At 38.7% G+C, this 26,298-nt stretch overlaps 1 long non-coding RNA gene across 1 annotated transcript in view; it reads right to left on the bottom strand.

Annotated features, from left to right (window-relative positions):
- Window positions 1–216: 216 nt before the first annotated feature.
- The window catches only part of LOC108893255 (uncharacterized), a 66,066-nt gene continuing 39,984 nt past the window's right edge, over window positions 217–26,298 (bottom strand). The window contains exon 3 of the long non-coding RNA XR_001962630.2: window positions 217–335. This is a non-coding gene — a long non-coding RNA (uncharacterized LOC108893255). The remainder of the gene's footprint in view (window positions 336–26,298) is intronic.

Genomic DNA, 26,298 nt, shown 5'->3' with positions numbered 1-26,298 from the left:
CAGCTAAGAGCCATATATTTTTCGGAGGCCAAAAACCAGACATTTAGGAGGAGAGAGAATATTGAACTTCCACTTTCCCAGTGTCCAGAAACAAGACTTCAAATGAATGCTAATGTTGTTCGATGTCTGCTGGATGGAAAACATTCACCATTAACTTTACAAAGTCTTAATATCTCAATGTTGTGTTTTCAGCTTGTTGCACTGCCCCCAGGTGGCCAAAAAAAATCATTGCAGGTTTAAGCTCAAGTATTTAGTGTTTGTGCAGCCAGTCAACACTTACCTGAGCCCTCTTGTTGCAGTGTGTTGATGCCATCTGTTGGACTGAACAGTGGAGTCTGGAACAGAAATTTAGATTATTAGAAAGGAAATGGTAATTCCATATACATGTCATTAATCTGACATCCATATATACACATAAAATCAAAAGGGAAACAAACATGAGCTCTTGATTGGCAGCTCAACTAATCAGTACTTTAATACTTTGTAATAAATTTTGTCTCATTAGTTTTGGAGCATGTCAATGTGTGCCCATTTTACTCTTGTATTCTGAGTTGAATAGAACTGAAATCAGGAGGCATGTTCAGTTAATAGCATCTATTGAACAGCTCAGGTGGTGTCTGTTTTCTTCAATTTAGCAGCAGTTCCCTTATTGAATTCAAATCAAAATGCTAACAATATTTTCTTACTTGAGGTATCTCACTGTAATTAAAAGTGTTAAGTTTGCTGACTGTAAATGAAGCCTGATTGAGTGACAGGCATGTGCCATTTCTTAGTTGACTGTCACTGCTGATGAGACAACAAATGCATTTAATCCACACAGGAGATGGTAATGTGGCTATTTATTGTAGTGATTCTTAGTTAAAAGAAACACCAGAGGCAGTGGATTCCCAGCATACACTTAATCAGTTTATCACATAAAAGTCTTGGTGTAGCTAAACAATGTAAAAAGTAGATGTGCATTACACGGTAAAATCAGTGCTTTTCCAGTAATAAGGGGGGAGAAAGCATAGTGTTTCAAAAACATTACAGCACTCCTGCCACCTAACATCTCATTTATCTGCAAGTCTTTTAATGATACCAGCTACTGCAAAAAGGGATACAGCAGGTCTTGTCAAAAAGTGGTCATGCATTATATACACATTTTAAATTGCAATGCTGTAAACATGTTGTAAACAATGCCTTTTAAAGTAGTCTGAATACTGAAAGTGGGCTGAATAACCAACCCTTTTGGCCAGCTCAAAGTGGCCAAAAGCTTCTTAGAGCGCCATAGTTTTATGTTTGTTTGTGTCTGTGTTGTGTGAGTACAGCAACTCTTTCATATTACACAGAATTACAAGACTAGGAAGATATAGTGAGTAGGTGGATGAACTTGACCTATTTCAAGAAAGAGGCTACAGTCACCACTGCCCTTTTCTCTGTTAGCCAACATTACTGCAATGTAATGTTTTTGGTCGTTTGGGTTTTTGTGTTGTTGTTGTTTTTCAAACTAAAAAATGGACCTGTTTAGTTTTCTGTCTTTTAACAAACTAAACGGCATCACAAATAAGGCACTGTAAATAAATCAGTGAAGTGTTTAGTAAATACAGTAATCCCAAATTCCATTATATATGTTGGCATAAATGTCTCCTAATGACAAAGAGTTTTTTGATGTATAATTTTAGGCAGCACTTTACATGTAACGTCACAAAGGCCTATATTTACACCTCCCAGATGTTTAACTGTTTGATGTCATCAGTATCAGATTTTGAGAGGTGATGCTTTTGTGTGTAAGAAAAATGAGAAGTTTTATAGGAGCTAATAATGTACTTCCCTGTTGTTAAATAATGCTGAAGTTGACTAATGCAACTAGATATTTTAGCTTTTTGAGCATTTGTGTTTGCTTCACACTGAAGCAATAACTGGGCCATCACCTGGAATACAGTCAGCCAACTAGAACATACACACACACACACATAAACAAAAATAAATAAATAAATAAATACAACTACACATAAAACAATTTCCTTATCACTTAAAGTTAAACTAAGTATTCAGCTAACGGCACAGATATGCTTCAGGGTCTTAGCCCTACGAGCATACCAGTGAATGTCTGATAACATAACAGCAGATAATAGCCTGCATTTCTGTTGAAGCTATAAGCATCCCACTATGTCTGGAGGGGAGGGGAGTGTAACAGCTGTGGTGCCGGCTAACGAGCCTCTAAGTAATTGGTGGCAGTGCTGTGGAACAATCCATACACACGACAGCAAACAATCAGATCAGATAAGCAGAATTTGTTTGTCCTCTCTGTGGTTTCCGGCCATAAAGCAAACTTTCATATACAGCCGCTGAGAGATGTCTTGTATGATCCATTCAACCTCAAGCCACTTTCCATTTCCACATAGACCTACTTCCACAGTATTAGCCCCTGTAGCATGAGGAATTGAAGATGGCTCAGTAACTGGCTTCACTTCCCTATGTAGTCCTTTAACATAATATAAGGTTGTCATTTCATCTGTACCTCCTTGTCTTAGTTACCAAACCTATACATCTGTTGCATATCCTATACAATGCATCCATTTACCATAATCCTGCCTAAATGATGAAACCTGACACATGTGAAAGACTGTTTCATTTACAGACACTGATTTAAAAAGGAATATCAAACTACCAAACACTGACATACCAAGTCAAAATTCGGGCATGCTGAATGCATTTTGTCATCTATAACCCAGATAGTCTGAAAACTGTATTTGACTGGTGATTGTCGTAATTCACGTTCCAGGTAATTCAGGTTCCAAAATAAGATTTGAACAAGCACAATAACAGAGGAAGTAGGACATGCTTACACAACACATCTGAGGTTTTGGAAAGCAGGTGAGGGGGACAAAGAGACACTCTGTTATATAAAAATCTCCAAATTTGCAGAAGATTCCCTCAGCAAGCAGGACCAGGTAGAGTACACAGAGGCATCATCTACCACCTGCTGAATGTCTTTTTGTTACCGTCTTTTTTTCTAAGGGAAAGCCAACTGAATGTGCATGTCATTTTCTAAAAATGTCCTGCTTCACACTTGTATGTCACATATTCACACTTGCCAGTTGCCAAACACAACTGCAGTCTGGTGTCTGATTGGCTCACAAAGAATGAGGATACACCCCTCAAACTCTCACTTCGAACAAACACGACACACTTGATTTGCACCAAGATCACACATTGCTTGTTTGTGTGTCCATACATGGTTAGGGAATCAAGCTTTAAGGGCAGTGAGCCAGTCAAGATGATTATGGGTACATCCCATTTCCCATAATCGTTTCCCTCACTTGTGTCTTTTCCTTGCATCTTAGTCACGTCCACTGAAGATGTGAGGAGGAATGTGGGGGAAAGTTAAGAGAGGGGAATCAAGGGAACACGCTTTTAGAGAAATTAACTATCCCTCATCTGAAGCAATGTCAGTTTTTGACAACAATGGCTTTAACAGCTATGCAGCAACAGAGGTTTTAGTTGTTAAAAAACTGTATGCACTGTCCAAATAATAATGAGGGTTCATGTTTTAGGGAAGAATGTAAATTATGCAGATATAGCTCACATTAAACTATGGTTTGTACCTGATGTATTTTTCAGCCTCATTTGACTGACGGAAATGACTATAGACAATTAAAATGTGATTACTGCTGAAAGACAACAGACTCATCTCCTCTCCCTGACAATTATGCAATCTATGAAATAGACTGAAATAAAAAAAAGGAGAAAAAAAATCTTTCTATTTATTGAATATACATAAATATATACACACATCAACTGCAAACTAATCCTCTCCTTTTGTTTTTCTCCAATTTACACGGCATCCAACAAATACTGAAGCATGCAGCATTACAGAGCCTAACTCTTGTATGAACATGTCTTAACATATCCTCCCCATGGGAGTATCATATCAGGGCATGCGTTGTGTTTATTTGCACAGTGTAAGGCAGTGTGCTCTGACTGGTGGGGATATGTCTGTCACTGCCTCTCTTGAGGTTATATCCGTTAGGATATAACCATCTGTTTATTTTGTCCTGACATCACCTCTGCTCGCAGTACCTCAGAGGCATGCATTATCTGAAAAGGAATAAAATGACTTTTGGATACAGTATTCACCAATTTAGTGTTAATTTAAGAGAGGAGTTCTCCACCTTTCAATTGTATTCCTATTGAGTGTGAAAAATGTGGTGCTTTATGTCCTATGCATTTATTGTATGTGAGGGGAAAAGCCTTTCTCATGGATTGATTCTGATGCAGAACTGACTGACTGCTCATACACTAACATGAATATTTCTCACCACATCATGATGTGATTGTGTACATTGTCATCACCATCCCACTCATCCTGCCGTTGGCATATCAACAGACTTTCAGATTCCCAGCTTAATTATAACAAAATCATGAAGTGACTTAAAATTTACCACATTTTTCATAAAACAAAATCTAAGTATCTTTCATCAACAATATGAGTTACACATTCCCAAGTGCAATGGCTGATGGAGTGATTTGTTAAGTTCGGTGGAAATAAATAATTTTTGGCTAAATATTCTTGGCTTCTTGCATCAGAAGCTCAGATTTGTCAGATCATGATAAACCCAGACTAATACTGATTTTGTTACTTGAAATAACCCCTAAGCTGTTAATTACTTTTAGTCACAGTCATAGCGTCAAACACAGTATTAGAGTTATTATTATTATTTCTATTTTTGATGCACCTCATTAGAAATGTGAATCATTATTTTTAGCAGATTTCCATTTAACACTGGTTTGTAAACACGAAAAGACAGGTGCTTCTAAAAGGGAACGTCCCTGCAGTCACATAGATTGTCTTTATGTAACACAAGTGGTTATCTTGAATTTTAAATGGATGATGTCCCTGCTCTTAAAAGACCTCTATTAGCCTGCCAAAAAGTGCAAAGATTGCCAAAGATGATGGAAAATGAATATCAAGTGCAATACATCATTCTTGTCTGGCTAGTGATATGGCAATCCCGGGTGGAAAATTAATTTGATTTCAGCCACAGCCTGACATTGTAAGATGAGCAGCAGGAGCACTTTCAGTATTTTCTACCTGTACTGATCATCACGGTGTCAAAAGTTCCCATATTCTGAATGTATTTTCACATTTTTGGGTTTTCTCTGTTTGTTTTATTTGATGTAGTGTTATCTCATTTTTAGTTTGAACTCTTGATAGTACGGCAGGTTAATGTGATGATATTATGTCTTCATATAAACACTATAATATCCATGTTTTTCTCAAAGATGTCCAGATACCAGGATAATAGGGGCATTTCTTAGGTGCAAATGAAACCACACAGGCTATATTAGAATTGAAAAACACTCCAATATTTTACAAAACAAATGCACATGGCAAAGGTTGTTACAGCAAGATGTGAACTACAGCATTCTGTGTTAAGAGTTACAGAGTATAAACTATACTTAAAAAAAAAAAAAAAAAAACTGAACTACTTGTCCTAAAGAGCATCTTAGACACGACAACTTAAAATGTAACCAAATGGAAAGTTTGTTTGCAGTTATTACTGACCAAGCACAAATAAACATGACAAATTACTGGCTTATGCATTACATGTAGCAATTAGATTCAGCACAACCACCCTATAAATGGCAACATAAAATCTCTATTTCACTGTGTGTGTGTGTGTGTGTGTGTGTGTATGTATGCTTGTACTTGAGGCAGTGAATGCCTGCAGTGACTGGTTAACTTAAAGATGGCAACAATCTGTTATACATTATACAAGCTGCCTAAAGCTACAGGTACAGCACTAAAATACTGCATTATATGCAACAAATACAGTATCACTGCCGATTCTCAAAGCAGCTCCAAAGAAACCCCATCAATGGAGCTCCCGCATCCTGCACTCGATATTTCTCCTTCCTATTTTTCGTAGTGAAAAATTCAGTCGAATGGACCACCTTCTCTTGTAATGCTCATTGAGTTGCTCAGCACTGGACAGAGCTCAACAAATCGCACAAACTCGAACCAGCTAATTAATGACCTGTCAGTCACACAGTGAAAGCAGCACCCAGGAAAGAGTACAAGTCAATATTCAGAGCAGTAACGATTGGAAACTGTTGAAAACTTTAAGACTGAATCAGGAATTGAGAGTGATGAAAGTCAAGAGCAATTGTTAACAAATTCATATACCGTACGCTGTGGCTGTGAAGTATTCTATCAATAGCATGTGATTTGCCAGTATGATATTTGCTTCATCTCTGTTCACTGAGTCACTTCACTCGCATGCCTATATAGTCTCAGTTCATTAATCATAACTATATAGTCATGATTCATGCAAGTGAAGCTTTCTGTCACAGTGACTTACTTCCTCATCCAGTTTATTCAACTTTTGAAACTCAGTCATTTTAACCTAGTTATCTGGAACCAGTTGCACATGCATAAGCCATCTATACTAGTGGGAGGACAGTAGCTCCTTATGGGTTTGAGTCTTATCTCAGTCTCAAGAATGTTGTTCATGCTAAAATGACAGTAGGTGGTCATGCAACCAATTAAAGCAAATCATGAGTCTGAATTTGATGTCAATGTTACATCATTCACCACCAGTTCTGAGCCCATTTTACAGATATAATGCAAATAATCAAAATTATTCAGATCGTAATTATGATTTCGGTTAGATTTTCACATCAGCTACAGTGTGTAGCTAAGAATTAGTATGATGGAATCATGGAAAGCAGCACACGTGTGTGTGACACTGGTACAGTGTGACAGAGAGGAATAACTAAAATAATTGAATTTCATCTCCAACTATCCTTAATAACTGTGCATGTTATTGGTGACCAAGTGTGCAGCTCTGAGGCGAGCTGAAATGCATGATGAAAGACACAATTAGTACTTACACAATCAAAGGGAAACATATCAGCAAACCCAAAAGAGGAGAGGCTGATTGGAGAAATTATTTTCGTCATTAGGGGCTGGCAAATTAAATCAGTCCTTTAGACCAGTCTTTCTGAGCACCTCAGAACCCTGTTATCATTCAACAGACAACATCTAAAAGGTCTAATCATGCCAGTCCCACAGCCTGCAGTCTGGGATAGCCTCTCCATTCACGTGGTTCTTAAACTGCATCTGTGACACTAGAATCCCCAGGGCATGCTCTCCACAGATGCTGCTGCCAGACTAGCTCTCTCGTCTGCAGTCCCTATTTGGAAGGAAGAGATATGCAAGGAAAAAAAGAACAGCCTTCTTTATATCCTTGACAGCTCATTACTGCGGAAACAACCCTGGCCTGGCATCACTGGCCAGCCCCCCTCACTGGAGGAAACAGACAATAAAAAGGAGAGCGTTGAGGAGAAATGAGAGTGCAATATTACATACACTAACTGGACCTTTAATTAAATGCTTAGCTGCAGAGTGTGGAGGTCTGCTATATTTTGGGCACCATTAGCTTCCACTAGTGTGGTATTAACACTCAAATATGGTAAAGGGCAACACCAGGTGCCAGAGAGTGTGTCTGACATAATAGATAAACATGACAAATTTGGCACAAGCAGCATCACTTTGTGGGTCCTATCACAGTTTGGCACACTCACAATTTAAAATGGTTTTGTTCTTTTTTGAGGCATGGAAATAAAATAGCAAGGGAATAGGGTAGACAGGTGGGAAAGCCTTAGCTGGATTCGGTCCTAGCATAGTGAGAAAACAGGTTTTTCCACACGCAAGGAACTTTAACCTTGACTGTGTCTGGGCAAACAATGAAAAATCTGTTTAATTATCCATGTCCAAGTCAAGCCCATAAATATAGTAAACATCAGCAAAAACAACTGTAATCCCCTCTGTTGGTGGTAACCTGCCAAGAATGGTTTTAGCACAGAATGGGGTCAGATTTTAAAAATTAGTAAGGAAATGTTCTTCACAATTTGCTTGTGTTCTCACAATACATTTATTTAGAAATGGAAGCAGTGACAAAGAAGTCAACCACCAGGACAAATACTATATATGTGTAGACTGGATGTTAAATACGGGTAAGAATGGTCAGCCATGTGTCAGTTCAGTTCAGTTTTTTTTAAAGTTCAGTTCAGTGTACTGTGGGAGTAGAGTGAGTCGTCCTTTAAACAGAAGGTCAGTGGATCCAATCCCAGCACCTCCAGTCTGCGCGTCAAAATGGGCAAGGTACTGAAACCGCAACTGACCCTGTGCCATCACTTATGAATGAGTGCTATGTATAGAGATGCTGTGTGTGACTGGTCTTGTAGTATACAGCACGTTGAGTGGACTAGAAAAGCACTATATACATGCAGTCAATTCACTACTGTTCACGGTTGACTCCCATCGCTACACTCCATTTTTGTAGAGTATCTGTACTTCCCCTCACTTTGAATTAGGGCACAATGATTTAAAGTGAATTCAAACGCTGTTATCTTGTAGTTTTTTTCCAAATCATACTAAAGCAGTGATCTGATTTATCCTATGACATGAGCCTGCCTCTGAGTACTCCTTCAAACAAGTTTTTTATTGAGACTATTAGATGGATATTTTGTCAACCTGTAGTTTCACAGCATCCTAGCACTGGGGTTTTGGGGGCTGAGTGATACCACAGAGACACAATACACAGTAAAAATCATCCTGCTTGAAAACTAAATTGACTCCTCTGACACTGAACTTGGAAATATTACTGTCTGAGGGTAATGTGGACTTGATGCGACATGCTTGAAGTTATTTTGAAGCAAACATTGGAAGACTCGCAAAGATTTTTTTGTTTGTCAGTGGACTCTGCCAGAATCCAGTTTTAGCATCTCAACTTCAGAAAACTGTCCTGTCTGCTAGTTGTGGAAGTAGGTCAGCCTTTTAAGATCAACACATGCAAAGATTTTTCTTCGTAGCTTTGAGCGAGGAACCATGGGTGTATCATCTGGCTTGCTCAGTTACATTTTAAATGGCGCTCATTAAGTGAAATTTCTAATTCGGAGGACTGGAATGTGTTGTTGCTGAACTTTACAGCATGGGTGAAGCATGCTCAGTTAAAAAACTGAGTCAATACACAAATGCTGCAATCACTTAAACTGGCTGTATGGAAAAAATAGGACAATTCTGACCTCTGTGGTATATTCAAGTTATTATAGGACTAATGGACCATTTTAATTAAAATACATAGTTTTAGGTTATTGGGTTGCTACTTAAGTCCTTACGATTAAGAACTTTTTCTGTTGTTGCTGACTGTGTATCCACAGTGTTGGAGTAGTTGCCAGAGATTGCAATTCGGCTTGGACTTAAGGTGGAGTGAGACACTGTTCACAATGCATATTTATATGCAAATTATATTTAAATCTCATCTATATCTGTTTTATGAACATGCAATAATGTTTTGGAGCTGAGTACATGCAAATGACAAACAAACTGAACTATTCCTTTAAACTCATCTTCGACTTATCAGGTCAGTAAGATTGGTTTGACTTGGGTCGACCAAATATCATGGTGTATACTGAATATGGAGTATAAAGGGGTAAGCATATGGGGTCTGAGAATAAGGTCCCAGCTGGGGTGCCCACACACTTACACAAAAGCATAGCGGGCAGCTGAGAGATACTGGGGAAAAAAAAGGACACATTTTTTGCTCCCTAAATCCTGACAGATGACACACTCCTCACAGTGCATCAGTTAGCCTGAAGGGGTTGTCTGAAAACTGGGATAGGAGATTTCCCGAACCCCCAGTAGGTGAACAGTAAACAAGACAGGAAAACAAGACCATAGCAGGTTATAACACACTGCTGAAGAGTGGAGTGACTCACCACGCCACGCACCACAAGCAAAGGAAAAGCACTACCACCTCTGCCTCCAGCAAAGAATGAGGGACGGAGAGGATTAATCTTATTCCGGACCCTACATCCTCACCCTACCTGCTTCGCCTCTTTTTGATCATTAATGTGGAGAAGTATAAATCACATTGTGTCCAGTATATTAAAAGAAAATGAACCTTGTTCCTACTGGCTAAATACTGTACATTTGATTTGTCTTATACCTATATGCATTTAAGGCAGGTGGGAAGTATGTACATGTATAAGAACAGTGTCCATGGTGAAGGATGCTTCCTGGTTGTGGTGATGAAATGCAAGTGTATGTACATTACAGTTGTTAGTGTGAATTTATAGAGTTGCAGTGAAATGGTAGTGAATTAGGGCTGGTCTGGGCATGAGCGAGTATCTTCCATTACTGACTATGTAAAATAGGCTTGGGCTAAAATAATAATAACCACTTGGAAATCACCTTAGCCAGAGCACTGTGGGTGGACAAAGGACTCCAGGTCTGGATGTAAAGTGCTGAGGGCATAGTGCAATCTGGATCTCAAATATAAGCTGAGGGTTGTTTCTGAGCCTTTTCAGCGAGCTGGGTGAAATGGTGATGAGAGGTACAGGTAAGTCAGATGCAAAGGTTTTGATCATTGCAAGAGAGTCAGTACACAACACTATGCTGTTGCCAGTCTGGAAGATTTTTTTTATTCTTGAAAGAAGATCTAATACATTTTGGTGTATTAGCTTTTATTTTGGCTTGTGCCTTTAAGATTTCTGTGTTAATTAATGCCATTCACATCTAGCACATCTATGTCATAGAATAATTTAAGCGGCAGAATGAGGCCATTTGCATGTGTGCGTGATATTTGTTGAGTGTTAATCTACATTTTGAGATGTAACGTTTAGACATGAATTCTGATGGTGTGATATTGGCTCATTTCAGTCAACATGTATACAAAGAGCAAAGTGGTTAGTTGCATCAAATTATTTCTACATTAACCGGCAACATTCCCAGTGTGTTGAAAACTGAATTTATACAGCATTTCATCACTTTTTGCGCATTTGTTGTCACCAACTTTACCATGAGTGCTGCCGTTGGCTAGCTCTGTCAGCAATGTGACGCAGGCCTTCACCCTTCATATCCTAAACTCCTGCATCCATATTTATGAGCCAAATGTCATGAACTGATGTCTGAATTTGACTTCATGGGGAGTAAAAATCCCTCATGTTGGCAGGGAACTTTAACTGCCAAAGGGATATGTTTAGTAAATAGCAGCAGCAAACATCTGGCTCTCTAATTTTAATTACCCTCTACTTACAGCTGGGCTTTGCTCTATCTTCTGTGATGAAATGTTCTTTATAAAATTTCATGACCTTTTAAAAAAAAAAGGTGGTGAGAAATATTGTGTACTGTGGCTGGGGATGTATTTTTGGTGGTTTAAATACCTCTAAAGGTAGTAAGTGGACGTTTGGGTTTAGATTATTTTGTTATATTATGTACTGTTCGCAGGAATTAACTTCTATGCTCAAATATTATAATTATCCTCTCAACTTTTTTCTTCCCTCCCACACACTTTTTGCTGGCCTTTTTTGGTACTGTCCTTCACCTCACTGAGTACTGCTTCTTTTGTTCAGTAACATATTTTTGCTCTCTGCAGCAGCTTGTGCCATCAGCAGATACCTGGCCACCCTCACAAACACCTGGTAGTGTTAATTATATTTTGTTGTCAGATCTTTTTTTTGGTCTTTACAGGATAAACATTATGGACTGTTGACATTTTCCCCCAATGTGCTAGGTCATCAGCCACCAGTTTGTTTGCTGAGCGATATTTAAATACACAATTTAAGCACAAAAATAAGAAGGCAGAATAAAATGGATGTATACACAACAATCAGCCACAATATTAAAACCACTGGGGGGATAAGTGAACAGCACTTATCATCTCATTACAGTGCAATGTTCTGTTGGGAAACCCTGGCAGACATTTAACTGGATGTTACTTTGACATGTACCACCCTCCAAATGTTGCTGCAGACCAAGAACACACGCCTCCCATCATGGCAACAGAACTCCCTGATGGCAGCTGCCTCCCCCAGCACAACAATACACCCACCACACAACAAAAACTGCTCAGAGATGGCTCAAGCCCAAAGCAATGACCCAGCCTCCAAACTCCCCAAATCCCAATACAATTGGGCGTCTGTGGGATACACCAGAACAACCCACATCCATGGAGGCCCCATCCCGCAACCCACCCGACCCAAAAGATCCACTGCCAATGTTCCAGTGCCAGACACCACAGGACACTCCCCAGAGGTCCTGTGTCCATTCCCCAGTGGGTCAAAACTGTGGCAGCACGAGGGGGACCTAGACAATACCAGGCATGTGGTTTTAATTTTGTGGCTGATCAGTATATACAAAGTTTACGCAGTCCATATAATCATTTATTCTAACTGGGATGAATTTCAGGCAAATAAAAATAATACCTTTGATTTGTGCTATTCAATTGTTCCATATGGACATTTGTTTTGGAAAGGTAGAGGAAACATAGACTCTGTTCAGTAGGCTACCGCCCACACAGGCAGTGGCTGACCTTTAAAGCCGGCACAGCAACAGTTACATACTTTAAATTGACAATACTAATTTTACTCTGCCTTGTTATGAAAGTCTAAGCCCTGGTCTGTTTGCAGTTTTTAGGCTGCAATCACCTTTTTTAAAGAAGCATATATACTGAAGGTGGTCACCTCATATTTGCTGTTTAGTTTTGTTTTAGTTTTGGCCTCTTTTCATTTGGTCAATCAGTCATCTGAATCAGGTACCGGTTGCCATTGTCTTTCTGAATCAGTTTACCCATCAGGTCTTTCTATGAATTGAAGAGGTTCTCTTACCTAAAATAAATCTGACACAATGCCTTTTTCTTCCTGTCTTTTGCTTTTACTGGGTGATATCATTAATGCAAACTCTTTATCCAAAGTTATGGTAAAAACATTAACAGAGAACAATCGCCACTAGATTGGTAAACAAAAAAAAAATTAGCAGCACTCAGCCATGTGTGTATCTGGGATGTTTTGGCTTCATTTTTGTACAGTGGGAGGAAGTGGAGACACGTAATCCATCTTAATATACAGTAATTGGTAAACACCGAGTACACTGTAGGCATTTAAACATATCAGCAATTATCAGAATAAAACAGCTGAGATCAACTGCAGATAATTATTCTCTTTATTACGTAATAATGTGACAGTCTTCTGACATTTGCAAAATACATATTACATTCCCCTAGGCTACACTAGTGGCTTATTATTGAATGTGAAGTATTACACCTCATTACTTTGAAGATACCTTGTGAATGTCAGCTCCCATTCCAGGCCAATGATAATGGTTTGCTATTGCCCTGTGGGTTTTCTCCAGGCCCAACAAAATGGCTGTAATGAAACTTTTTGTCTGCAGACGACTTTGACAAAACACTTATTTCAATGGTGTCTGCAGAAGCAGCAGAAGTCTCTTTTTGGTATTATGTTAAATATACAAGAATATTGGGGGTATAACCATAGCAGAGACTTCCAAACTTCCAAAGTATTGTCTATTTGATAAGTCCTTGCCCTTTATCCTGCCAGTGTCCCTTGCTGGGTGACACCTCAGAATACTGGTTATGGAGTTACAAATCCAGCACCTTTTACACCATTCTGGAACTCATTTTGCCAGTGTGCCACTGCTCCTCCACCTACCTACCTTTACCTCCCATCTGATTCAACCCCTTTCTATCTCACTACGTCCTTCTCAGTCTAACTTTGTCTGTCACTGTCTCCTCTGCCCATACTGTAATTGTACACCTCACAAAAATCACTCAAACCCTCTCACCCCCTGTCACTTATTAACTATCTATCGTGCTCACACTGTGACATTAAAGTCACAGTAACGTTAGTGTTATGTGTGTGTAGATCATTCTCACTGGTTTGAAGCTAGACCTACATTACTAAATTTCAGTGTATAGTGTGCCTATTAAAAGGCAGTGGATTTGATTACAAAGACTGTCCCACAGTCCTGGAAAACCTGTAAATAACTGGACTATGTGCCATTTAAAGAAGCAAAGGCTGTCATCAGGAGTCGCTGCTCCACCTGTTGAATGTCCATTAGAATTAATACTTTACTTTGAAAAGTAATTGAAGGAAACAGCCGAATTACTCAAACACATTTCTGATTTCTGATGCATTTCATTCTTAATGTACTTCCTTTTTCCAAGATAAGATTTGTTGTTCATTTTAAGGCAAGAGTCAAATAGAGGTGCAATGAGGCACAAGATTCATTGTGGAGCTGCCTCTATCACATACTGTGTGGTTATCCCAGCACTTGAGTGGGATTCTGTCAGTCAATCTTTGGTATAAACTGCATATTGTGCATTGAGATGCCTAGCATTATGCTGCCTTACTGTGCCTGAAGGAAATCTCAGAATAATATCTTAAGCTTTGAGAAAGCAAAGTAAAAAGGACAGAACAAGATGGACAGAAATTAGAACATGGACATAAATCAGTTTTCTCTAATGTACAATTAAGCCAGTAGAATTTTTTTTTGTTTCTTTTAGAAGTCTGCCCAGAAATACAACTGAGAGTTTAAATGTACTGAGTCTGCCAGAATGGAGCATTCATACAACTTCAGTGCTGTTCTGCACCTAACTGTTGATGCTCAGTGTTGTTTGCAGTGCAGCCAACTTGTCACTCAGCGAGCCCACTGCACCAACTACAATATAATCCTACACTGCTTTGTTTACATTGCAAGGACATGTGTTTACTGGATCGGTTTAACTTGATCTTTTGGAAGTGCAACCACAGTCCATTTGCTGTCCACAGTTGGCCAATCTCACAACAAGTCTTGCTTTACCTGACATCTTTTCATATTGTCAGAGCCAGACAGCCATTTTCATAAACATATGCACCAATTACAAAATCCATTAATATCCATCATGTTCTGTCATAAATCATATAGCTGGGCAGCCAGTCTGACTGTAATTATTGCTGAGCAAGAAGCCGAAGTCTGTGATTAGGTTTAGTCATTATTTCCCTCCATGTGATTAATCTCAGCTTTGAAATAATAAATGGGGAAAATGAACCAGTTCTATGTCAGTGCGTTTGTAATTGTGAATTTGAGCGTGACATATTATGAAGCCAAGTTTTGACAGAAATCTGTTTCTGTCAGTCTCTTCTCTACCCCCTCTCCCTGTCTGTGACAAATACAATGATCAATGCTTTGTCATGTTGTTGTTTGTATCAGAGCATCTAAAAATATCATGAAACCTACAAATGTCAAATTGAAATCCAACCATTTCACTGAGTCTCTGTTCACTCTAAAGTATTTAAAATACTTTTGCTGAATGTCACAATAGGGAAAAAAAAACATTCACCTATGAGAAAGAGGATGTGATTTCAAACAGGTTTGATGAATTTCATTCATTCATTTTACCTGTAATAAAAGATATTTCCACTTCATTGCACCAGTGCTGGTTAGTAGCAATGCTTGTATATTAACCTCAGTCTATTCACACAATTATTCCCTCTACCAGAGGACAGTTTTATTTTCCATTGAGACTACAAGTTTGGATGCGTGCACATCATATTAATTCCCTGCTTTGTTTGAACACTCATTAAAGCAATTCTTTCAGCTCTCGCTTAAATTACACACGCTTTAGTGAATTATATGTGCATCACACTTTGCCTTCAAGCTCCAATGAGCGGGGGGATATCTTAAATACTAATTGTTAAAGGTTCATGTTCTTGCCACTTAGTACCAGGAAATCTCATTTGGATGTTATAAACCCCATTCAACAGAGGTCCTAATTCAAATTCAAAATGTAGATTTCTCATCATTGCGGATGGTTGTATACTTTAAATCTTATTGATCTCTTTGTTCAGCAATTTCTCTTCATTATGAGAGTAATCAGATTTACCAGGGCTGCATATATGAGATTAAAAAGTGTCCCGCACCTTCCAGTGGCAACACGTGGGGCCGTTCCTTATGAACAGCATTGGCTCCCAGACAAAGCTGACTAATGTCTTTTGGCACACAGGGTTTTAGGAAAATCAATTTTTGCACAATAACTAGCCCAGGCAAGAATCTGCCCTGTGGAATGAAGGAAAGCATATTACTTCTAATGCAAACCCTATTATCAAAGACACACAGTCATACATTATTTAGTGAATGCCAGTTTCACAAGGCTGGTTCAAAAACAAACATGAATTATTCATCCATACCCCGATTTTCTTGGTTTTCTGAACGTAATTAATATTAAGAACAATCAGCTCATCACAAATCAAACACTGTAGCTTTTTATCCAATGCACCAAGTTTCCGAGGAAGGAAGACAATGACAGAATTTCATCACTACTATGCATAATGGGTATTCAATGGTGGTACACTGCTCATTCACAATGAAGGGGGAATCCTGCAGGTTTATTGATTCAAGTGCAGGTTAAAGGTTTAGCTATTATTCTGCAGCTGAAAGGGGATCGCCCTTTTTGCCCAGAGATCAATGAAGAGCCTACAGCTATAATTACCATGTACTTGATGATAGTATTATTATTATGTCATGCACTGGTGAAATTGATTATATAGCTCCATCAAATCCATGTTAGCACACCAGTAAATATAGCCACTGTATAAATAGCTTAAAAGTGTAGTAATAGAAGCCAATGCAAAAAATTTTTTATTTATTTCATTACAAGCTTGTAACTCAACTAAGCATGTAGGTGACATAATGTTTGATTATTTTCATTCTCTGGAGTTAGTTTCAGTGAAAAAAATTTTATTACAGTAAACAGTCTCTGCAGCTGGCAGTGCAACTGCGCGTCAAATCTTTACACCAACAAGCAGCTGTCTGCCAAATCGTCCCAACAGGCCACCTTTGATAATCAACAATCTTGGTCACGTGATCAGCATTTTAAAAAGCAATGGGATTCATGATACAAGATTTTAATGGTTACAATTACTGATTTATCTGGCATGGTAATTACTTGCGTTTGAATATGAATTATTCACTGATTTTTTATTTATTTTTTTTGTCATTTTGAATTAGTTGCTTTATATTCCACACACCAACATTATTCTTGGAAATCTGTCCAAATAAAAAGAAAAGGATTTATAGCAACTACCAGTGCTTTAATGGCTCCTGAAATTGCTCTAACTGTTGTCTAAATGTCACAGGCCACTATCCAGATGCCGACTCATTCACACAGGGCCTGGAGGGAGCATGATAAAGGTTGCAAATGTCAATTATGTCTGATAAAGTCTGGAATGGCAGATTTCTGTTATCTTTGCACTTTTAGTTCTTCCACTGGAACATACGCACAAAAAAACCTGGACCAAACTGTCTAGTTAAAGACCAAAAAATACAAACAAATGAGAAAGGACAAACAAGAGAATCATTACTTATCTCCTTTAAAATTCATTTACTTTGTGTTTATGTACCTTTCCCTTCATTGTTTAGTCAGCTTACCGATTCCAATTGTCTGAGTTGCAAGCAAAATTGCTGACTGCTGCGGTCTTCACCACAGGTCTCTAAGTCCCATTGGGTTATTACTATGCAGTTTATTTTAATATTATATGTAATATTGTATTACTTTGTATTAAAATACATACACATATACAGACACATGGGCATAGGACTAGTTTAATTAGCTTAACAGGCTACAATCTTAACTCAAAGCATTTAATGTTTGAGGATTTAGATTAAATTACTACTTTCAGTAGAAATGAGACAACTTTGAATCCCCTGTTAGCTTTGGCTCATAAACTCATACTATGCACAAATCAATAGACTCAGTCAATAGACATTAGTCATAAAAGCAAGTGAACATGTAACATTTTGGTTAGTGGAATGCTCAGCATGTGCAGGGACATTAAGTATTACGTCTCGTCATCTCATTTCTCCAACCCACACTGTGTGGGAAGATAGGTCCAGCTCAGAGATCAGTTGTTGCTTTTCAAGCAGTTGAGATCCTCACACTTACTGACTGCTTAAGGCATGTGAGATAAGCATGAGAGTCTCTATTATCTCACTGAACCTTGCCTGCCAGTTCTTTGCATAACCATTAATGAATAACTACAGGTATTGTAGGCTGTCACACTGCAACAAGACTGAGACTTTACAGCCATGCCAGAGGCTGTGCCGTGGTGCTTTGATCTGAATGCTACTGTCTGCATGCTAACAGGCACACAATAACAATACAAACCTGCTGATGTCAAGCAGGTACAATGTTTACTGTGTTCACCATCTTAGCTGCCTTTTAGTTCTGGTCCAGTTTGTCAACAAATTGGCTGTTTACAAACAAACCTGGAGCAGTAAGCATTAAGGTAAACAGACCAAGAGGTCAAGTTATTTTCTGGACAGTTTTTGAAAGTGTCATCCTGCATCGTCAGCTCTCTATGGATTCACGCCTGGTAATCAAATTCTTGTGACTGACAGCACATCATGCTGCACTTTACTTTTTTTTTTCATTTACAGTATATTTAATGTGTGTTCTCACATATCACTAAAAGCTTATTATTGGGATTCCAACTTGGCTACATGATATGAACAAATACAAACAGTTAAAAATAGGATCAAAAAGATCAAAAACAGGAGTACCTGTCGTACCTAAATATTTCTGGAGGGATTACTATGTCATCCACTTTTTAATGAGGAAGTGCCAAAGCACACAATGTTGAACACAAGCACAAAACACCACTATTATACATGCTTTTCACTGTCTGATTGATCAGAGACAATCCTGCACTCATGCCGATGTACATACGTTACCATGGTTACTAAATGATCTTGCATAAATACCCTATTTACACAGACTGCTTATTATAAGATCACTTCCTGAACTCTTTACAATAAGCAGATGGATTTTAACAGTTTAAAAAAATCAAGAACTGAAATCTCTCACACTGTCGGTCAGGACAAAAACCCAGCAAGTCAAAGAACTCTCTGTAAAGCTCCACAATAAATTTTTGTGATGAGGTATAGATCAGGGTAAGGGTATAAAACCATGTCTAAAGCTCTGAGTATTCCCAGGAGCACAGTGGCCTCAGTAATCGTAAAATAGAAGAATTTTGGAACCACCAGCACTCTTCCTAGAGTTTGCCTTCTGGTCAAACTGAGTAACCTGTCAAGAAGGGCTTTGGTCAGGGAGGTGACCAAGAATCCAATGGTCAATCTAACCCCACTCTAACTAGAGCTTCAGAAGACCTCTGCGGAGGGTCACCCATCTCAGCAGCACTCCATCAATCAGGCCTTTTACGATAAGAGTGGCTAGACAGAAGCCACTTTGTGTAAAAGCCATATGACAGCCTGCTTACAGTTTGCAAAACAGCATTTAAAAGACTTTGACAGCATGAGGAAAAAGGTTCTCTGGTCTGATGAGACAAAAATTGCACCCTCTGGGTAAAACTCCAACCACTATGTCTGGTGAACACCAGGCAATGCTCATCACCTGACTAATACCATCCCTACCATAAAGTGTGGTAGTGGCACCATCATGCTCTTGGGGCAGCCTCTCAGCAGTACTGACAGGGGACACTGGTCAGAATTGAGAGAAGAATGAATGCAGCTAAATATAGAGAGGTATTTGAAGAAACCTTCTCCGGAGTGCATGTGACGTGAGACTGGGGCGGCGGTTCACCTTTCTGCATGACAATGACCCAGAGCAAACAGACAACACAATGCTTGAGTGGCTTCAGGGCAAGTCTCTGACTGTCCTTGAGTGGCCCAGCCAAAGTCCAGACTTAAACCCTACAGAACATCTGTGGAGGGACCTGAAGATGGCAGTTAGCATACACTCCTCATCCAATCTGCTGGAGCTTGAGAGGATCTGCCAGGAAGAATGGGATAAACTCAACAAATCCAGGAGTGCAAATCTTGTAGAAACTTACCCAAGAAGATTCTCTAACTGTAGCCAAAGGGGCTTCTACAAAGTACTGAGTAAGGATCTGAATACTTTTGTAAATCAGCAACCATGATGTGACTGTGCAGTGATACCACAGTACAACCTATAATCTGTATTATACTCAATTGTCAGATTCAACTAATACTAAGTTAGATTTCCTTCTATTTGTTGGCTCTCTCTTAATGTTTGTCACTTATTACAGAATGACAAGACTATGACTACAGATTGGGAGCTGAACTTCTGGTGTTGTTTGAGTAATGTTCTCAGTTTGATCACATGGCATTGTGACAATTAACTGAAATTGGCAGTTTGAGCTGTAAATTAGAAAAAGAAATCCATAATGACAAAATTATAAAATGAATTTGATTTATTCTCCAGTTCCACACGACACAACGCTAAAGAGCACACAAATGCAAAACCTGTTGTACTATAGACTGATAGACAACAGACTGGTTAGGCTAAAATCCAGCATGATTATCACAGTTTCATTGCACAAACAACAAATAATCATCTTAACCTCCAGGTTATATAGTTTTCCAACATGTATACTGGCTTCTGTGTTTAGTCTATTTGCAGTGCTGGTGCTGTCTAGGGTCTTGTTGTGATTGCAGCCATGTTCTTTCTCCTGTTGACATGAGCATGCAGCATTTTTGGTCATTTAAAAACAAATCTGTTTGTTGTCCACATTATACCTAAATATGCGAATTCCCATTATTCAGTGCAGAAGAAACACAAAACCCTACTCTGCAAAAATATACAAGAAAACATTTAATATTTAATGGTAACATTTGGCAAACTGTTGTTCATGCTGCCTAGTAAGTTTTTCAAAACTAAAACAGAAGTAGGACTTTCTTACAAAAAGAGAATTGCTTATCACAAGTGCCTTGTGCTACAAACAAATTCTTTTTCATGCTCAGGCTATTTTCTCTAATGGACTAAATCAACATTTAAACATGATTCTTTAACATTTTATTATAACATAAGGATAGGGACGTGTTGTTTTGCAGACCTTTTCAATGAAAAATGAATAATCCAATATTACTTATGCATTACTCTCAGATAATAAAGCAGTCATCTTAAGGTCTGGTGACTACCAAACTGACTGAAAGCAAAATACAGTACAGCGAGATGACGAAGGCCCCGGGTCAAATCTAAAATTGCCTGCTGACTGATTGAAGAAATGGGGTAGAGCTAGTAAAGCCCTATTGTAATGCCTCTGTCCAAAGACTAAATTGAGTGAGCTGATTGTTAGCTGTGGTACAGGAGGCAACACAAGCACATGATTAGCTGGTGGTAGGCACTACTGCTCACTGCTTTTGCTGCATCAGAAATTTCTGTGCCAACCTGTTTATGTTGCCACCTTATTTTGGGGGGGTAAAAGCAAGACAGGCTACAAACTGGAGTGATACAGTACATGTAGCTGCTAGAGCAGAGTGTGCCACAGTTTTGTTACAGTGACAATGCTTGCAAATCTGCCTCTCCAGCCATAATTTACTGCCATTTAATTTAAATGTTGTGCAGTGACTGAATTTCAATAAAACATAACGATTATGAAACTGCAATGAAGCATGCGGTTTGTAAAAACAGCAGCAAATGACATCTATATTTATTACAGAGTACCTGAAAATCCTGGATAGCTTTCTTTTTTCTATTATTAGGTCAGAAAGTGTTTGAATTGCCCTTTTGTTTTTACACAGAACATAGTTCTGGATATTAGGCTGTTTATATATTCTCTTTCATGATTTTGTGCCTTGATCACATGCTAGTTAATGGGGAGACCCTCCTTATTTATGGCATAAGATGCTGGTGCAAGAACAACACTGTGCTATTTATCTTTTTTTTTTTCTTCCTTGTGTTTGTGGGTAAGCAATTAAAATAACTGGGTCACTGATTATTGAACTTGTGCTTGCACACACAGCAGCACATTGGTATGATACAATATTGGATCTTTCTTTTGATGGCTCACTATGGAGCAGGCTTCATGTTTCTTGATGAAAGGAGGATAAAAGGATAAGGTGGGAAAAGTGCTCTTAAGTTTATTGCTGACCTGATCCTACAACAAAATAAATGGTAGAATGTATAGTTGGCTGGTAATTGCCCTGTTGCCTAATAAAGAATATAAGCAAGGCTACATGGGAAAAAGGAACCTAAGTTCCACACTGTATCAAAGTGAATAAGAGGGTTTCTGATTGGCATGCAGAGCTGATGTAAAAGCCATTTCATCTAAACAAGACTCATATGAAGAGCACAGCAAATAAATAAATAAAAAAACAAAATAAGGACTCCTATCGTGCAAAACCATTCTCAGTGATTACTCATAATCTCACCCACGAGCACCAACGCCACACCAGCATGAAATAAATAACACATGGGCCCCAACAGTGACTGGAGTTTCAGATGACTGGCAGCCAGTGGGACCTGTAAAACATCCCAAGGCAAACTGATTACCGCCCCCATCAGTATATGAGTTGACACTGTTATCGAGAGACTGTCAGAATCAAATGCAAGCATCAGTCATGTGGGGCTGCTGGGAGCATCCAACATCCTCCCTTATTAACCCATTAAGCTTGCTGTTTGATGTTTAATTATTATTTAGTGGTCTTTGATCTCAAGGGAAATACCGAAACACTGGTTCCTGTTCACTGTCATGATCCTAGGATTTGTTTTTGTTCTCTCTCCTGATGAAAAGACAGATACAGATAGGGTCATAGACTCACAGACAGATCAATAGATTAGTAGAAAGACTGACAGGCCAATAGACAGACTGATAGATACAGACAGATAGTTATTTCACTGTATGTTTCAAGCTAATAGCATATCCCCCAGATGCCTGGAGTCCAGGCAGATTCTTTGCTGTTATCCAAACAAACAAGAGCTTACATCTCTTCTCAGCTTCCTGTCTCACAGCCTTGTTTCCTAGGTAACCATGTCAGATGAATTGAGAGGGGGACTGACGCCCTCCAGAGAGCCAATCCTCTCTCATCCAAAGTTTGTCTCACTTTGGGTCATGTGACACCTGTTCCCATGACAACCAGGTTGGAGGGCAGTCTGGATATCTCTTTGATCAAGGAAAAATACCACACATGCCAGCAAGCAACCTTGAAATCAAGGAGGGGATTCAGGTATGCAATGGGTCTTTATGGAGATGTAATGAGCTCATGTCAGATCATTCATAAAAGCCTTTGCTTCATTCTAGCACCAGAGGAAATCTTGCGATGTAATAACAATATAACAATTTAAGGAAAATACAAATTTAATACATCAAAAGAAAATGTAACAAATGTGAGCAAGCCTTTAGTGTAACCACAGTGGCTTTCATTGAAGAAAAACAAGCAGTGAATTACAATTCTAACTGTTCTATCATAAGTATGAGCTCAATAAAAAGCTTAAAATCATAGCTTAAAATGTACAAAGGGCAGGTAACATGATGCCCCCAGAAAAAGACTGAGTGGATGTCTTTCTTGTCAGCTCACAGCAGCATTAATCACCAGCAGCAGAGTCACAAAACAGATTTTATTTTGTGAGCAGGTGGCCTTAAAGCCTTAAAGGTCTTTTGGTCTATGATAAGCATTTGGCCTTTCTAAGCCTTTGAGCTCTCACAAACAAAGAACCATCCCAAACCTCTGGCCAGAGGTAAATGGTTGACTTTTCCAAGCCTTTTAGTCCACACAAAGCTGTTGGAAAGCATCCATCTGATAAGGGGTTCCCATGAGCATCCTTTCAATAAAATATATGACGGGTAACAAATTAGCCTTAGATACCTGTCATAATATAGAAAGGCCAGTCATTTCTCTGCTCTACAGTCGTCTCAAGACACTGATATTAGCAGTAAATTATTAAATGTCAATACAATGAAAAATATTGATATAAAATAAAGCCCTCTCATGTCATATGAACTAAAGAAGGACAAAAAATAACTCACATCTGGCCTATGAAAATAAAAGAAGGAATCACTCCGAGAGAGTTTTACCAGTGATGTCAAAAGAAAACAAATGCAACGGGGTTATATATATATATCAGACACAGTGTTATCAAAAATCCAGGCCCAGAGGAAACACACACTTTGATCTCCAGCACAGGCCTGCCCTGACAGAAGACAAAATAAAAAGTCTTGAGCTTGGGCAAAGTACACATTCTAATTAAATCAAGACCACAATAAACTCCTGGAGAGGTCTCAAAGAAATTGGACTTGCCTTTAAAACCATCCATATTTAAAGTCCCAATAAACAAGAGATGTTAATTGAATTTTAAGTAGCCTGAGGCAAGGCTATGCACGATTAGGTCAGTTGTTTTGCCTATGTCTCTGGCCAATTTATTAAATAGTGTACCTGAACTTTGAGATAAAATGACCACTGATTTGCTACAGTCTAACTTGTTGATAGGACTTTATTAATTCACTCTGAGAAGAATATTTCATTAAAAATTAAATACTAATTTAATGACGTGACAATTCAATTACGTAAAATGCCAGAACGTTAATGGTGTAATGCCATTAACAAAATTATATTTGATGTCATTTTTTTGTTTCAGTTATAGGGGAAATTCATAAGCCAACACAAGAGAAAGACTAGTATTTGACCTGCCACAAAGCCACTGAAATGGCTTTCACCAGAGTTCTCTGGCACAAACACAATGAGACACAGTTGCTGTGCTCACGTATTATATGTCTTGATATAACAACCACTATGTGGCAGGAGTGTAGGCTGTAGGCTTTATGGACACCTGGTGTTTGGCAAGGACTCTTGCATGGTAGGTGGGATGTTTATTTTCTTCTTTCATACATTAATTTGCATGTGCACATATTTTTCTTTACCTTTATGCAATAATAGTAACACTTACAGCCAAAACATGGTGCAATATCCATCAACATTCACACACAGAGGCAGCTATTCCTAACCATCACAGATTTTCTATGCGCTCAGTTGGACAGTGGTCAAAGTAGGGCAGCTGAGCTGGCACTACAAGTGCAGGGGAGTGAGTAATATACTTTTCCTATTTGGAGATAAAGTATAATGAGGAAAACACGTCTGTGATAATGTAGATAACAACAAGCATGAACCAACGAGCAACAAGCACATGATCAATTAATATACATTAGATGAAAACACCCCACCCCCAGAGTTGAAGCACCAACTGAGTCAACTTTGAAAATCCTGCCTCGGCAACAGCCCTAAGTCAAAGTCAATAAAGAAGTACTGTGGCTTATATGTGTGCATGCTAGCTTTTGTTGTTTTTGCCTCAAATAAACAATACATACACAACAGACACACTTGATGAGTAAACTTCTCATCTTTCCATTGTCTTTGAGCTAGGGGCACCAACACTGGCCAACCAGCCCTCAGTACTTGGAATGATAAAGACTGTTCCCCTGGGCAGCACAGTCTGGTACCCTGCTGGACCAAAACAATACTGCTGGCTGAATGTTACACAGTTCATCTACAGAAAGAACTGACCACAAGGCTATAGTGAAAAGGATGGAACTCATATGCTGCATTCCTTTTGAACTCCACACCTCTTAGCTCCAAGGTAAGAGCATATTTGAGCAGCTGCTGGTCACAGAGACGGCAGCAAAAAGCTGTCATTTTTAAGGTTTTAAATGACATGAAATCTACAGTATCTCCCATGTAATTTTAAACAGAGGGTTATAATCATTGCGACGAACTGATCTCAAATTACCTACAAAAGAACTCTGTTTAAAGAGACTCAAACATTGTGTCAAATAGTTACCTCGCTAGTGACCATTTCTTGCTCAAAGATAACTCATTTAATGTTATTAATATTATTATATTTCAGCATTTGAGCATCTTAAAGTATCAGAGAAAATTAAGACTGAGTTTGGTCAGTAGAACTTTGACAATCTTTGCATACCAGGTGCTTTTTTTCTGATCAGATACAAAAAATGGTTGATGTTAAAATCCAAATGAAGCCACACAACAATCAGAGAAGCAAACGTGCCTGATCCTATCACTATGTGGCAAAGAGGTAACAGTAAAATATTTGTAATGCATAAGTGTCTGCTGTTACCCTCAAATATGTTCCAACACCACAGCAACTCCAGGTACATCAGTTTCCTCTGACCTGGCAACCTGGACTTGTGAAATGAGCTTCCGACCTTTAGCTCAAAGACCATTTCAGTTTTCTGACCCTCTGTTGTAGTCAGAAAGAACATTATATGAATACTAGGTCTTAATAACAGAAGGCTTCATGACAATAAAGACTGCAATTGTGAGCCAACAGTGGTGACTTCTCTGACAAAACTCCTATTATTCTTTGGCAGGCTCTAGCAAACAGACACTCATTCACTTCTCTATTGCTACCTCCCAAGATTCAGTGCAGGTAAGCACTTGACGCAACAGTCTAAGATATAACTTTATAAATAAACCACTTATTGAGCAGTCACTTTCAACAGGAACAAGAGAGCAGTTACCACATACTACTTAATACTTTGCTTTGAGCTAATGCTATGTATTTGCAACATTATATGGTCAGTAGTGTTGTACTGCTTGCTTGTTATATGTGGCTAACATAGCTGCTAACAGTAAAGTAAACAATAGGTAAATGTTCCTATAGGAAGCTCCAGCCTTAATTCTGTCTTGAGCCTTCTGCCACCAGC

The sequence above is a fragment of the Lates calcarifer genome, linkage group LG20 (genome assembly GCF_001640805.2).
Source record: "Lates calcarifer isolate ASB-BC8 linkage group LG20, TLL_Latcal_v3, whole genome shotgun sequence".
Classification (NCBI taxonomy): Eukaryota; Metazoa; Chordata; class Actinopteri; family Centropomidae; genus Lates; species Lates calcarifer.
Note: the sequence above shows the minus strand (reverse complement) of the source record. Positions and strands in the feature narration are given on the sequence as shown.